We start from the raw sequence: 12,418 nt of genomic DNA, 5'->3' as shown, positions 1-12,418 counted from the left end.
GGTGGTTCTGTGCCATGGGGTAAAAAGAAAAAGAGATGGTATTATTAATATAAAAAACAGTTATGACAAGATTCATAAAGCAGGCTGTAGCTACATGGAGGGCTAGTGTCCACTAATCCTTATTCACCACATGCTTCCCTTCACCAGCAGAGACCTTCACACAAGCACAGCAAGCTAACACCTCAGCAGCACTATCCAAAAAAAAAGAGCATAAGGCACTCTAATATTACAAAGACAGTTGTTTGTCTTACAAGTACACACTGTTTACATAAGATAAAAAAAAGGTAAAACATTAATTTATCTGCTTTATTATACACAACACTCAGCCAGTGGCGGCCTTAGACATCTGGGGGCCCGTTTCAATATTTCATATGAGGCCCTACCCTGTTAAACGTAAAATTATTTTCCAGCTATGTGCCCACGTGTCGCTGATGCTTTAAACCCTGAAAGGACGCAGTAACGCACTATCCATGCATCCCAGGTACGCACAACACATTAAGTGTTAAAATCACTATCAGGGCAAGAAACCAGGACTTCGCAGAAAAAACGAGGACTGAAGTTGGTTTTCATCAAAAAGCAAAATCATTATGCAGCCTACATTTTCAGACAAACTACAGGCTTTAACAATATTCTGAATTTAAATTGGCAACAAAAGTAACTAGAAAAAGCATTTCCAAGAATGGAAATGGTGTGACTGCTGATAGCAACTGAACGCTGTTGCAGAATTAGCAAATAGTGCAAGCAGTGATCACCATACAAATGTTTGACCAAGGTCGGAATCGAACCCACAACCTCATGGTCATTAGACTTCCACTCTGCCTCTAGGCCACGGTGCACACACAGTTGCAGAGACTGTTGTCTGTTAATGATCTGCACACTGTCAACATCAAGAAAGCTTGAGAGTCAAGCTTGAATGACTTAGAATGAAAATTTCTGTGAATTTCAGGCTGAGAGCAGCAGTTTCAACATGAAGCAAGTTATCAGAAGTCAACAGAGGACAACTGGGAAAATAATTCACTATAATTGTTGTTGAGGCAAGAATTGAACCAGCAACCTTCAGGTCTCCAGACCAGCAAGCTAACCACTAGGCTACAGACAGAGACAGTATGTGAGGGGTAAAGAAAACCTTTGATAAGAGGATCACTGGCTTCTGCTTAAAAAAAAAAGTAAGGAATCGAACCCATGACCTCATGATCAATAAACCTTTACTCTGCCACTTCGCCACAGAGAGCACAGACACAAGCATGTTTCAGACAGAGTTGTGGAGAATTCTCAGCATTGGGCTGAATGAGAGCAGAGAGCTCCCTGGCTACATTTAAAAAATATTTAAAATTATTATCTAAGTCTCTTTGCATTTTTGACCAGAATTTTAGCCAGAAGACAAGTGTGGCTACAAAACTGGAGAAAATAATTTGTCTAGAGTTTAATTTGCAGAAAAAGTTAAATATTTTAAAAAGTATAAATAGTTAAAAAGAGAAAAGTAACGCCGATAAAGTTCAAAAAAAGCTGCACGTTTTGATATATGAATTGTTGAAATAGCACAACACCTAACACACTAACCATATGGCCACAGAGAACCTGAGTTACAATGAGCTTTATACTATGAGGAATCAAAGACTGTCCAATGACAGCTGAATAATTGGAATCAAAAGTCAAGCAATGATGTGCAATGACTGAGGCAGGAATCGAACCCGTGACCATATGATCACTAAACCTTTACTCTGCCACTCGGCTACAGAGAGCACACTGCTTTCAAGACTGTTGTCATTCATTGTAATGTGATGATGTGCTGCAAACTGGTACGAGTAATCAAGGAGATAACAAACACCTGTAACCAATTGAAGGCGGGGGAGGAGAGCAGAATTCAACATAACATAACAAGAATTCTTCCCTTGGATTCGAACCAGTGACCTTAGGGTTGGCAGGCAGTTACCCTAACCCCTACACTACAGAGGAGTTATCAAGAAGAGAGGTTGAGACTTTGATGAATGTGAGATTTTTCAATGATGCTTAAAACAAAAATAAATTAATATAAATTAGCCACACCAAGTGAGAAGAGGACTTTTTTGTGACCTGTGACTATTTTTTGGTGAATTCAAATGAATTAAAAAGCACTTAACAGCAAGTTACAAAGTTGAGCTCCTTCTCCTGCTGATGTGAAAAAAATGCATTGAGCTTAATGAGAGCAGAGAGCTCCCTGGCTGCATTTAAAAAATATTTAAAATTATTATCTAAGTCTCTTTGCATTTTTGACCAGAATTTTAGCCAGAAGACAAGTGTGGCTACAAAACTGGAGAAAATAATTTGTCTAGAGTTTAATTTGTGGCCGTGCTGACAGTTTAGCCAGAAAAACTCTAGAATGTTTTTTTGCCTCTCTCCACTCTGACACCACTCTGGCTCTGCTCGTTAGACGCAATACACACACATTATAAAGCTGAAAAAAATCAGAAAAAGTTAAATATTTGAAAAAGTATAAATAGTTAAAAAGAGAAAAGTAATGCCGATAAAGTTCAAAAGAAGCTGCACGTTTTGATATATGAATTGTTGAAATAGCACAAAGTATGAAGGACTAGAAGAAGACCGTAAAAAGGCGGAAGAAAATGGCCAAACAGAAGAACAATAGTGTGACTGCTTCAGCAGTCACACTAATGAGGGCAAAGTGCTCCGCGTTATTTCAGCACCACGGACAAGGAAAGGACGAGACATGCGGACAGACAGACGTCTACAGGCGCTGATCCTGTCGGTGCTGCGCTGCTGGAGCAGCAGACAGACAGCTGTCTCCTCCATTATTACAATCTGTAAATAAGCTGCCAATAATATCACATTTTAGTTGTTCTCGCTGTGTTTTATTTCTCTGTTAAGTTAGGACGTACTCATAGATCGCCTGTTTGGAGGCATTTTAACCCGAGGAAAAAAAGAAAAGAGGAGGAAAGTGATTGACAGACGTCAATCATCAGGTTACGCAACTGGGCGCACGTCAGGAGGAAAGCAGGAAAAACAAACACTAAGAGAAAAGGAATAATACTGGGAGAAGGAAAACGAGGGTCTATTGATAGTTTGCGGGCCGTTTTCAAAGGTAAGCCTACGTTGTTATTGATATTTCCTGCCGTATTATTAATTAGGAGCGACTAGTAGGCTACAGTCGCGGTGTGGCATGACACGCGCATCAGTGGTTGTAGAGCGGATCAGGGGTCGAGTGTGTGACCGCACGGTGGACAGAGCTGTTTGTGTGTGTGGTGGATGTAGGCCTGTGTGTGTGTGTATGATAAGGTGAAACCTATGAATTATTGTACTGTCTTTTACTTGGTGGCTGGCAGCTGGGGGCCCCCCTGGTGGCTGGGGCCCGTTTCAATTGAAACGGTTGAAACATAGGTAAGGCCGCCTATGCACTCAGCACTATATATGCTCTTGGAGGCAACAACAAATTTACTCTAAAAGGCAAAACAGCAGCAAACTATCCTGAAAGAAAAAAATAAACACAGGTTAGAAACAATAACCAACCTCCCGAGGGGGCCTCAAATTGGATCAATTTATATACCATCTCACAGCACATAAACACACGCCACTCAAAATGTCTTAAAATGTGGTACCCACAATGACCACATCCCCCTACCCAGTAAACAACAACGGGCGATTTGCAATGACATCTCAGTAGTAAACCTTCCAGTTATCATTATGGAAGTTTCAAATGAAGCTGAAGGACAATGAGGAGGAGCAACCGTCTGGGAGCGCAAAGAGAAGAGAGGAAAGAGGCTGAAGAAAAAAGAAAGAAAAGCAGTGGTAAGTGGAGCAGATAATGATGATTAAGTATAACATGAACAGTAAATAACTGCTTTTATTGAATAAATGCTGTTAGTCTAACTAATGGGGAGACATTTGAATGGCGGCTAACATTAGTTAGATTAGTGGTGACCACTGCGTTAGACTAACAAATGTTAAGTTAATTACTTCACGTTTTTGGTTAGTTAGCTAGCGAGTCGGACTGACTGACCTGATCTGATTGATTGTCTGACTGACCAACTCGGTGTGTGTGGCTCTGGTAGGGCTACTGGACTCGGTTACGGTTGTTAAGTTACAAAAAAATGCAAGGTTATCTTAACGTTTATCACTGGCTTCTTTGGCAGCAGGTAGCAACACTATTTACTCGCTAACTAGCAGGGTGAAGTAAATAAGCTGGTTTAGTATGTTACAGTATTGAAATTAGTATTCAGTATCATATTAATATGAAAGTGTAAGCGTTCACGAGCTATGGGTGCTATGAAATCAATGAATGATGAAAGCTATGCCCAAAGAGAACATTTTAAAAATCACTCTCTTATCTCTCCTCAGGATCATTGTTTAAGTTTCTGACACCAGCAAAACAGAAGGATAAAGTGCCCCCTCCAAATGCTGACGATGAAAACTGTAAGTTCAATATTCCGCGTCATCATCAGCACATATTCATTATTGTGGAGGTGGGAAACATCAGTCATCTAGTTTTACAGATGTTGGCTCCACACATCTGCGACCGCCAGTGACCACGATGATCAACAACACACATCACCACTATCACCATGCATGCACCAAAGGTTTCTATGAGTTTGGGGGCCGCAGTAGCCCATCAAGTCATTTCCCAACAAGCTACAGATATGATTCATTACTCAGCAAACAACAGTAGGCTACAATACAGTACAGTGTGGATCATAAACAACACCAACACCACAACACGGACTCCTCATAGGCTACTCCTCCTGGATCATCTAGAAGCTTTTGGAGACGTGACCATGAGGATCTTAATGCGCCAGAAATGCTTCACATCTGTTCAAACATGGCCTCTTATTCTTCCTGCTCTGTCTGTGCGGATTGTAGCGGATTGCGTTTTCCACGCTGCCATGCTGTGTGGATGGACACGTATTCCCTCCTCCTCCTCCTCCTCCTCCTCCTCCTCCTCTTTCTCTGTTAAGACATGATGATGATGGTGGTGATGATGTAGTAACGTGATCGGATTTGGCCGTAAACAGGTTTCACATTAAATAACAAGGGAGGAAGAGAAGGAGGAGGATGTAGAGGAGGAGGAATCAGCATCCACTCCATATGTGGCCTATGATTTCTTCCTGTTTTCCTGTAAATAAACACCAGTGTCTGCAGGATGGGGTTGTAGCTACACAACACGCAGTCAACACACACACTGCATGTACGGGAAGGTATCACGGCGCGCACACACCCTCTTTACGCACAAACACACAGCAGTGACATGGAGGTAAACAATAAAAAAAAAGGGGGAGGTAAGCGCAGAATCAGTGCACATCACTTACCAACCGGCTCACATCATGAATTCAGCGGATAACAAAGCAACACAATCCATCCACTCATCATTAAAAAGTGACTTTCACCTCCTCCTCCTCCTCCTCCTCCTCCTCCTCCTCCTCCTCCTCCTCCTCCCTACAGGACCAGCCCAGCAGACAGCAGGGCCTGCCGGCTGCTCCCTGTAGGACGGAGCCGCTACCCACGGATCATTCACATAAACAGGCCCCGTACCCGCTGATGTTTGCCAATGGAGGTCCGGGACCGGCTCGGGTCTGCGTGTAATTCCTCCCCTCTCTCTCCCTCTTTCTCTTTCTTTCTCTGTCTCTCCCCCCGTCGCCCCCCGATCTGGATGTGAGCGTGTCAGTCCCTGTAAGGCCTAGGAAGCGCAAAGACGGAGCTCAGGAGAGTGGAAGAAGAAGAAGAGGATGATGGAGGAGAGGAAGAGGGAGCACAGGACATCTGGAGCAGGAGCATCGCCTCTCCTCCGTTCACGTTTCACCGGAGACTGAGACACGTTCATTCCTCCCGACTTTAAGAGCAGACAGCGCAATGTCACGCCTCTCTCTCTCTCTCTCTCTCTCTCTCTCTCTCTCCGACACCTCCCCTCCCAGATTCAAATGTTCACTATGTTTATTGTCTGGTGAACCACAGTGAATCCAGTAGCCTATGATACAATCCGATAAGAATAGAAAAATATAATTCATTAATTCAAATGACAAATTAAAATAGCCCTAGAAAAATAGGGTGACACCACAGGAGTGCCATGTAAAAGAAAAGAAAAAAAAGAAGCCTTTAGTCCGTCTGTGCAGCAGGTTATTATGACCCATAGCTGAGCTTTGTTGACAGGCGCCATCTAGTGGTCGTAGTAATTATGACAGGACTAAAGGGAGAACACATAAATGACAGTGGTATGAAACCTACAGGTCCAGCATTAATCAGTGGGTGTTAAGGGGTTTTAGATGAAGTGACATCACTCTGTAGGTATGATTTCACCTTGGCATTAAAGACTTTTATTTTGAAAATTTGTTGCAAAAAGCAAAATTACATTGACCATGATTTGGTTTCTGGAAACAATAAAAGGAGGAAACATCCACCTGTGACTGTGAGGTCAAGGTCCACCCTCTCGTCTCGTCTCATCATTAAAGGTTCATGAGGCAAGAAATTCACATGCGTTTTAAGTTTTTTTACTGCTAATGGGCGATGAAGCGTTCAAAACCAAAAAGAATGAGCCCACTCGCGTATCTCTCCGTTGTCTTGAACAGGCTGTGTGCTGCATAATGCGCTGCAATTCTGGGTCCGAATTTCCCGCGCTGTCCGCGGATGTGACGTCAAATGACGCTTGTATTGGGAAAATACACTCTTGGAGGTTTTTCCTTATATGGTCTGTATTCTATTTTAGCTTTTCTCTGTACATTCTATGTAAAGCTGTTACAAGGGTTCAAGTCTATGTATGGTAAAACCTTGAAATGTATGTTTAGTGTTGTGACACTTTACGACCCCCCGTGGCTGTTTTTGTTACACTCAGCACGGTGCCAGACCATCTAGAGGGAACAGCTGTTAGGAAGTGACGTATGTACTGACAGGTGTTGAAGTGATGTGATGTGTATATAAGCAAGTTCTGTGTCAGAGACAGTGCGCATCTTTCCAACTGGTGACTTAACTGTTGCTGTTTGGGAACGCCCACTTGCAAGTGAATAAACTGGCAAGACGTTCATCTTGTTTGCGAGTACTCAGTTTTTGAAAGTTCCCACTACACGCTGCATGCGCGTCCTCGACAGTTCGGCTTTCCTCCGCTTGCGCCCAGCGGTCGGCGGATGTCTTGCAGCCTGAACAGTCATGTGAGCAGCGAGTAGAGAAATAACGTCACTTTCTTACATTTTAATATTTTTTCATGCGAGAAAGTGACGGTTTAGATTACCAATCTGTTGTCAGTTTATCCAAATAACGTCTGTAAGTACTAGATTTGCTTCGACATTTTTCGGAGGAGTGCAGAGCCACACAGACGCAGCAGCAGCAGCGGCTCGTCACAGAGGCTGCAGCCGGGGAGCTGAGCTCATCGGCCGGGCAGCAGCTGTCCTCCTCCCAGGGAAGAAAACCAGCCGAGTAACTTCCCCACAGGTTTTTAGAGGTTTTCTGCCGGCTGGTTTAATTGTTTTTAGGAGATAAATGCTGGATGAAATCTAACAGTGGCACTGTGGCAGTCGGATTAGTTCATTTGAATGAAAAGTGAAGCTTCAGGTGTGTGTGAGCAGCGCAGCCTTGGGGCTCTGTACGTACAAAAATCACCATATTTAGGCTACTTCAATAAATAAATAAATAGTTTTACAATGAGCCGATTGATTCATCCGTGGTCAGTTTATCCAAACAACGCCTGTAAGGAAATTCTCCGACGTGTTCGGAGGAGTGCAGAGCCACTAGAGCAGCCGAGCGGCACCAGCGGCTCACAGAGGCGGCGGCGGCGGCCGGTGGCTGACCTGATGCCTGGCCGGTCAACCTCCCGGTGTTGCGGTAAATTGAGCACTGTACAATGAGCGCGGCATGGCGCATTTACTGTTTATTAACAGCCAGGCGCGGTGTGTGTAGCCTACGTGTGTGCGTGCGTGTGTGTGTGTCTGTGTCTGTGTCGTGAGACAGCAGGTAGAGGGGCTGACTGGCAGAGATGAGGGATAGTGAAAGCTGTTCTTTTTTTCTGTGAGAGACTGCTGTGGTGGACACAAACGAAACTGTGGCGGCTGATTAGTGGAAAACACTGGTATAGTAACGTTGTGCCGTTTCCAATTCAGCCACAGTGTCACTGTCACAGCATCAGCTGCAGCTGTGGAGAGTTGACGCGCGCTCCCGCACCAGCTTGGCTGATGGCTGCAGTTACCCTGACGGCAGCTACGGCCGTTGTATCGCTAGTGAGTTTTATTCCTCGATCTTGCCTCAAGCTCCTTTAAGATAAGTAACGTTATCCACTGCTCCATGCATTGATTTCTCACCGGCTTCATTGAAAACAAATGCACATGGCCAGGAGGAGGGTTAGCAAAACAGCGGAAAAGCGACTGCACTGACATAGTCAGGGTTACACATAACTTTTTAGTGAGCTACTCAGATGAATACCAGGAGATAGAGTTTGGTACTCACACCATAAGTTTTAGAATTGATTTTAAGATTTTACTGCTGGTTTTTAAGGCCTGAGGCTCCTGCTTACATCTGTGACATGCTAAAATCTTATGAGCCCGATGTCTTCCAGCTTTTAGACCTAAAACCCTCCTGGTCACTGAAGAGGACGGGGCCTTTGCTGCCCGGGCCCCTCAGCTGTGAAATGCTCTGCCTGAAGACGTCAAGCAGGCAAACTAAGTATCCTCTTTTAAATCACTTCTTAAAACTAATTTTTATCATCTGGCCTTTAAAAAAAGAAAAAAGAAACTTTTTCTTATTATGTGACTCTTGTTTTTTTATTCATGAATGAATGAATGAAAAAAAAAAGGTCTGTGACAACCCAATCCTGTTTTGGCGGCTGAGAAGATGATCATTAATGATTTTTTTTTTTTTACATTATAAAACACACGCAAGCTGCTACAGCTGTGCAGCGCCTCATCCACTGAGCTCTGGATCAGCCGATTGGTGCTCAGATTGCAGTTAGATCTTTGCATCTTTAACTCTTTTTACAAAGTGCAGCCAAACACCAGGCTGAACAGACAGAAACAGCAGAGCTCCTCTGACTGCTCGGCTCAGCTGCAGGTGAGACGGCTGGAGAGTGCAGTTTTTATTTTTCATGTTTTTAGCGGCTGCAGGTGACACGTGTTGGTACGCATCATTCCCTCATTTTTGTAGCACATGCGTACCTGCAGTTATGTGCTGCACCCCTGGACATAGTTCCCCTTTAACATTATCAGGTCTGATCAATACTCATCAATACTCAGTCAACAGACTGTGAGCAGTAGGACTCAGTAGCGTCCTCTTGTCTTCATCCATCGTCCATCAGCTCCTTTACCTTCATCTTCTCTCTTGTCCAAAGTCGGATTCTTTCAATAATCACAAATTGATCAACAGACCAATCAGACTGATTGATCAGCCATCAGAGGAATTGGATCAATGGAGCTGCTTCTGTTCTTCATGTCGACTGTTTCTGCTTTGACCTGAGTTCTCTCTGTACACGAGACAGAAGACAGTGAGACAGATACAAACAACCAGAGACAAACAAACAACCAGAGACAAACAAACAACTCTGACCTTTGACCTCGAGATTCACTTCTGTCCTTCTCAGTAAGTCTCCATCCTTGTTGTAGACTCTGCAGTAGTAGTATCTATCATCTCTCCTTGTGGGATGTTTCAGGGTCAGACTGAGGTCTCCAGTCCTCAGCAGGTCTTCATTCATCTCTGTTCGTCCTCTGTAAACCTGGTCCTGTTCTTTAGGACCGTTCTCATACACATGGACCTTCCTGTCGTCTTCATCCGTCCACTCCACTCTGACGTCTTCAGACAGACCAGCTGTGGTCTTGAAGAGCAGCTGGACAGACTCTGCCCCCTTCTTCACCTTCACCTGTTGGACTGAGAGACAACAAACCACATGATGATGATGTCATCAGACAGCAGCAGCAGGTTTTAATCTCTGACCTGAGTTACTTCCAAAATGTAATATAGTTACTTGCATTTGAAAGCAATATGTTTCTTTACAATATTACTTTACGATTTGAGTGATAAATTACTGATTACTTTTTAGTTACTTCCACCAAAATAAACACTGAGGACAAACATTACAAAATGGACCTGTGCAATAAGCTGTCATGGTGAATAATCCTCAGTCAAACTGATGAAGACGTTTAGTCCTGACCTTTGTCTAAAGCTCTACAGAACTTTTCCACGTCACTAAAGTATTTGTTAAAGTGCAACAGGAGAAGCTGCTGGAAGCGTTTATCACTGAGACGGTTTCCCTTTGGGGTGAGCACCAGTCCCTCTACACTGAAAAGTCTTTCTACTGGTGAACAGGACGGTGTTGCAGCGTTAACCTGCAGTGTCACTATTTTAACTCTCTGAAATCGGTGCAGGCTTTCCATCACAGAGGCAGATTAAAGATAATCTATTATCTCTTTTTCCATGGACACGGGTGCATTTATTTTCATCGAGCTGTGCACAAAAGTAAAGAAAAGTCATGCTCATTGGCGGCAGCAGCAGCTGGATGAGGATCTGACATCTGGGCTGCAGGCTCCTCTGACAAGGAGCTGCAGGAACTTGATGTTGTCTTCTAGTTTTCTTACTCATCCAGTGAAGCTTAAACTTGAGCAGAGAGACAGCAGCCAGCAATGCATCCTGGGAGTCAAGAGTTGCTGCAAACTGGTTTCTCTTTTTACAGCTGTGGAGCCTGAGGTGGTAATTCAACCTGTTTCAGATTGTAACACGTTACCGGAGTAACTGTAATAATATTAATTGTTTTTTAAATTAAGTAACGCCTTGTATCATTCCATTACTGCCTAGAAGTTTTATATTACTATAACTCATTAATTTTGTAACGAGTTACCTCCAACACTGGACATGAATTCTCTGCAGAGGAGACAAAACCAGAGACAAACAAACAACTCTGACCTTTGACCTTTAGAGTCACTTTTGTCCCTCTCACTAAGTCTCCGTCCTTGTTGTAGACTCTGCAGGTGAAGTCTCCTCCGTCTCTCCTTGTGAGGTGTTTCAGGGTCAGACTGAGGTCTCCAGTCGTCAGCAGGTCTTCATTCATCTCTGTTCGTCCTCTGTAAACCTGGTCCTGTCCTTTAGGACCGTTCTCATACACATGGACCTTCCTGTTGTATCTGTCCATCCACTCCACTCTGACGTCTTCAGACAGACCAGCTGTGGTCTTGAAGGGCAGCTGGACAGACTCTGCCCCCTCCTCCACCTCCACCTGTTGGCCTGAGACAACAAACCACATGATGATGTCATCAGACAGCAGCAGCAGGTTTTAATCTCTTTCCTGAAGCATCACAGAGCCGTAGAGGAACCTGAAGGACAGAACCAGACCAGAGGGACAGTGGACACATGGAGGAAGTCAAACCAGGAGTTGAAGGTGTTGGACACGATCAGAAAAATAGATCCATGGGGTGGCAGTAATGAACACTGTCACTGGTTGTTTGTTTAACACCAGAGAAGAAGAGAAGGAATGATAGGGGCCAGTAAATATTCAGTTAGACTTTAGCAGTGGCAACATGTCAGAGCAAACACTTTGCAGTAGAAATATATTTAAGCAATATCACACGAGAGGGAGTGCTGTTGTACTGTATATCAGCACGGGTGTGATTCGGTCGTAGGCACGAGGCCACAGTCACTCTGCTCTGCTACAACAGTGCTACGAGCGCATTTTAGAACAGTAATAAACTACAAGAGATTATGATTTGTTTGTTTATTCAATCATTTATTTGGCTCCGCCAACAGAAATAGTTCCTTAACTGGAAGCTTGCTACTTAACTTTTTTTAATTTTTTTTATTATTATTATTATTATTATTATTATTTTTTTTTTTGCTTGCTACTTAACTAGCTACAAGCTTTTCCACCGAGCTGCTTCCAGTGCTGGTTCTGGTTCTGAGCACGTGTCTGATTAGCACCGGAGCAACAGGACCAGCGTGAAGACACACAGAGACGTTATCGACACCGTATTACATTTGTTTATCTGCTATGTAATCAATATAAACACAGTTGAAGCTAAGTAGCTGAGCTACGTGGCTAACAACAGCTAAAGCTAATATCAAAACACATCGCCATCAAAACGTAGTTGCCCCCGTGGCGATTTTTATCCAGCCGGGTTTAGTAGAGATTTATCGCCAATTAGACGGACCAGGTCAGGTCCAGGTTTTAATGTTCAGGTCCGTTTCTAACTGTAGTAGGGGAGTGCCGGGTCGATTGATACACTTTTCATTTAAACGTCTTTTTCAAAGATGACGTTATGTACACAAACATTTTTATCATGTGATCAACAACTCACATGTGTATTCTCTTAGTTACAAGTGTAATTTAACACATATGTTGGATGATCACGCTGTTTTATAACTTTGAACGTAAGTTGGCATTTGTCTCAAATGCCCCGCATAGGTGGGGCGTTTGAGACACAGAGGAGGGACGGTTGAAACAGCATGTTTTAAACAGAAACTACTGACATTACTC

At 43.5% G+C, this 12,418-nt stretch overlaps 1 pseudogene across 1 annotated transcript in view; it reads right to left on the bottom strand.

The window, feature by feature from the left end:
* LOC146968835 (muscle M-line assembly protein unc-89-like) overlaps positions 1 to 12,418 on the bottom strand; it is a 118,593-nt pseudogene that overhangs the window by 97,432 nt on the left and 8,743 nt on the right. The window contains exons 4-5 of the transcript XR_015034224.1: positions 10,855 to 11,172; positions 9,505 to 9,822 (exon numbers count right to left, since the gene is read on the bottom strand). The product of XR_015034224.1 is annotated as a muscle M-line assembly protein unc-89-like (transcript). The remainder of the gene's footprint in view (positions 1 to 9,504; positions 9,823 to 10,854; positions 11,173 to 12,418) is intronic.

Source organism: Trachurus japonicus, chromosome 18, assembly GCF_045865225.1.
Source record: "Trachurus japonicus isolate A0001 chromosome 18, Traja_1.0".
NCBI classification, from domain to species: domain Eukaryota; kingdom Metazoa; phylum Chordata; class Actinopteri; order Carangiformes; family Carangidae; genus Trachurus; species Trachurus japonicus.
This window is presented reverse-complemented; position numbering and strand designations above follow the sequence as displayed.